General features: G+C 45.0%; 1 long non-coding RNA gene across 1 annotated transcript; it reads left to right on the plus strand.

The window, feature by feature from the left end:
* Nucleotides 1-934: 934 nt before the first annotated feature.
* Nucleotides 935-1,532, plus strand: LOC135369203 (uncharacterized). The gene is made up of 2 exons (XR_010414971.1): nucleotides 935-994; nucleotides 1,411-1,532. It is a non-coding gene; the product is annotated as an uncharacterized LOC135369203 (long non-coding RNA).
* The last annotated feature ends 2,146 nt before the right edge of the window (nucleotides 1,533-3,678 follow it).

Below are 3,678 nucleotides of genomic sequence, written 5' to 3' on the forward strand. Positions count from 1 at the left end.
GTCACAATGCCCGTTCGGGCGCATTTACGTCATAAAAATGGCTGCGCCCATGTGTGTTTCGGAATGAATTACCTATTTTTTTGACATGGTACTGTACCGAACTGAGAGAATGAAGGTGTATTTTGGGGAGAGCTGGATGTGGGCTTTCAGAATATCACAACCGTTTCGACTATTTGGGATATCGGCATAGCTGACCTTTAAACGTGAGAGCCAAACTGGATACCTCCGCCTAATCAGAAAGCATACCTTGCTCGAAAGGACCTATTAAAATTAGTTTAACAGCAGTCAAGAGGACACATTTTATGGAACCATTTCAAGTTGAGACGAATATTGTGCTGTTTGAAGTTCTAGCGATTAGCGAATAATCGTCGAAATCAAGTCATCTGGGAATCTCCAAAAGAAATGTATTCCGCGCTTCAGACAGTCGATTCCTTTTTTTTTTCTTTCGTTTCAAGGTACATCCTTCGTTTTACTAATCTAACGGTCACGTAAGAATGAGTGAAACCGTTTTAGTATTCCACTCGCTTCGAGATCATGCAACGTGCTACAAAGCGACAGCGTCTTATTGACGTACACTATCAAGCACCGATTTCATTCAACTGTCACATATATAACTCTATTTACTTTGTGCAGCAGTCGAAAACACATCTTGCGAGGACGATAATGTTTTTGTGTGGTTGGCGTTCCCAAAGAGCACTTGGAAAAAGCCAGACGGGTGTCTCCGCCACAGTGTTTCGCGGCTTGTGTTATCATACAAAAAGAAGAAGAAAGAAGAGCGTGTCGGCAAGAGGTATCGCATTTCACATGCTGCTCCTGCGAAAGGAGAAGCTGTCCACGATGCATTCACGTGATCCCTCCTTCCCTTGAAATAAAACAAAAATTAAGGGTCTTATAAGCTAGCTGTCGAAGACTGAGTCCGGTGATTGTGAACCAACCTCCATGGACGACCCTCTTCTCTCTGTCCCGTTCCCAGTGCTAGTTCGTCATGCAAGATGTGAGTGTACCCCTCGCCCTTATGCCATTTTGGTTATTTTTATTTCGAAACCATCACAGCTGGTAACCACAATACGCGGTCATGCGCTGTTTCTCGATTCGTTGCTTGCTGTTGTCACAATGAGCAACACAAGTTTGGAAATGCATGTCTATAGAACACCTCTACTTTATAGTGATTGTTGAGAGTATTGTCAGCGGGTTATTTGCTTTAGCGTGTGGCATGTCCAAAGGCCGTACTCCAACGCAAATGCACGACACAGTATGAGAGACATATCGGAAAATGGAAACGTTAGCCGACTCTTTGATAATGCTGCTTGTCGTTGTTGCGTGGCACCCGATCAAGATCTTAGCCGTCCCACACTTTGTTCTGATTGAGAAAAGCATTCACAGGATGTTTCGTTTTCCTTTGTTTTGCAGATTGCTTTTGTACAAGGATGATGCCAAACAAGAATCTGGTAATTTGTAACATGTCCTTCGGTAGTTAAATAAAAGAGTAGAAAAATAATGTGCTAAAATAAAAAAGGAATATATACACTGTTGTCTGGTCTCCGACATACATCATTATTTGGGTGTACTTATCACAGTGGCATGGGGAAAAAAAATCATGCTGTCACGCGCCATGCATTTTTCAAACCGAAACCGAAACTACAGACGGTCTAAAGCTTGAAACAAGGGGGCTTCTGCAACCATTCAAAACCTAGGAATTCCAAACCGAAACTAAAACTACACATGGTCATAAACTATACGGGAACCAACATTGGCGTCGGGTCCCGACATCCATCTTGTTAAAACCGAAACCGAAACTACAGACGGCCAAAGCTTGAAAATTATGGGGCGCTTGGTGGGAATTTTAAGCCGAAACCAAAACTACACATGGTCAGAAACCAACCTAGCTGGCGCTCTAGCGCGGCAGCCAACCTAGGTGGCGGGCCCCGACATCCATTTGTTTTTTCAAACGAAACTGAAACTACAGACGGCCAAAGCTTGAAAACTAGAGGGCGCTTGGTGGGAATTTCAAACCGAAACCAAAACTACACATGGTCGGAAACCTACCTGGCGCTCTGACGCGGCAACCAGCGTAGGTGACGGACTGATCGTGACGTCAACCCGATCGGAAAATGCTATTCAATGTCATCGGATGTTATTGCGTGTTATTACATGTCATTGCGTGTTATTAAACGTCATTGCGTGTTATTAAGTGTCATTAAATGTGCAACCAGGTGCCTATCAAACACTATCGACACGTGAGTTCCCATTGTTTACCTGAGTTAACCGTTACCTTATCCTGGCGGCGCATGTTATTGAAACCTGGGAACCCATTGTTCACACTATCGATACATGATTTCCATTGTTTTCTGAGATATCTTATCGTGCGTGTGCGTGTCGCATGTAACCTGAGCGGCCCATTGTTACCAAGTGCTATATCTATCACTACTCCATGCTCAATATGAGTCCGCGGCCCATACCTGTTTCCCTTGCTACAGCCTGCGAAGTAGCGTTTGATCAAATCGTTCATTTTCAAGCGACCAAAGAACAAACAGGAGACAAGATCACACACAAGTCGCTCTGTTGTTGTTTCGTGTTTGTTCTTTGGTCGCTTGTGGATTTACACCAACCAGCCCAATCTATATACTTCAGACATTTTGCCAAATCGTCGCCAAAGTGGCACTCACTGGCGCCAAATTGTCAGTTTCTATTTTAGCTCGTAATAACTCTTGATACCAACTTGATACTGACGGTATCATCATAAATTACGTAGTCTGTGTATCGTCTGCGGTCCGTAGCTATTCTCCTTGCTGCACCCTTAGATCTCGGATTTAGTCAATTTGTCGTCCAGAAGGCAATCACAGGCGCCAACCTGCCAATTTCATCTGGCAGTCTCCCTATATCTGGAAAGTCTCATGCTCGTTCTCACAGTTATACACCACGTTTTATTCTTTATCCTACGCAAAAGCTACCGGGCGTGTTATCGGTGTTGTTATCAGGTCGGGGCGCGAAAAGGGAATTATTCGCCTCAGATATGTCCTCCTCTCCCTGCCCAAATCTGTTCCTCCTCACGTACTCACGCACCACCCTGTAAAAGTCAACTAACGTGCCGGGAATTGCAGATCAATTTTCGGGTCCAAGAGCAGCATTCCAAGACACCCCCTCTGAAATCCAGCTAGACCTGATAGCTTCCTTGCGTAGTCCTCTACTATCAGGTCTAGCTGGATTTCAGAGGGGGTGTCTTGGAATGCTGCTCTTGGACCCGAAAATTGATCTGCAACTCCCGGCACGTTAGTTGACTTTTCCGCCCTTCAACATGAGGAGCAGTTCCTCATATTATCAAGGTCTCGCCGAGACCCAAACGGTATTACCGGAATTTGTGGATACCGATATGGGTCCCGCACGACGTAGTTTCACATGAGGAGCGATTCCTAGCTTCCCGATTCCAGCACGCCGTCCCTGTTTCTGGTACTCGCAAATACCATCAATTCCGACCCATGTAAGTGCAAAGGTGACATCTACTTCAGCGAAGAGCAGCGTGTTCCGCGTGTACAAGGACTAGAGTCAAGCGGTCTGCCCATGTTCAGTCCATCTAACCATGAGCAAGCCTCATCAATAGAGGAGCTGTTGAAATAGAGAGTTGTAATATCAGTGTCTTTCATTAAACTGTCATTTAGTCATCTCTGAACCGACGCATCT

This window comes from Ornithodoros turicata, chromosome 1, assembly GCF_037126465.1.
Source record: "Ornithodoros turicata isolate Travis chromosome 1, ASM3712646v1, whole genome shotgun sequence".
In the NCBI taxonomy this organism is placed as follows: Eukaryota; Metazoa; Arthropoda; class Arachnida; order Ixodida; family Argasidae; genus Ornithodoros; species Ornithodoros turicata.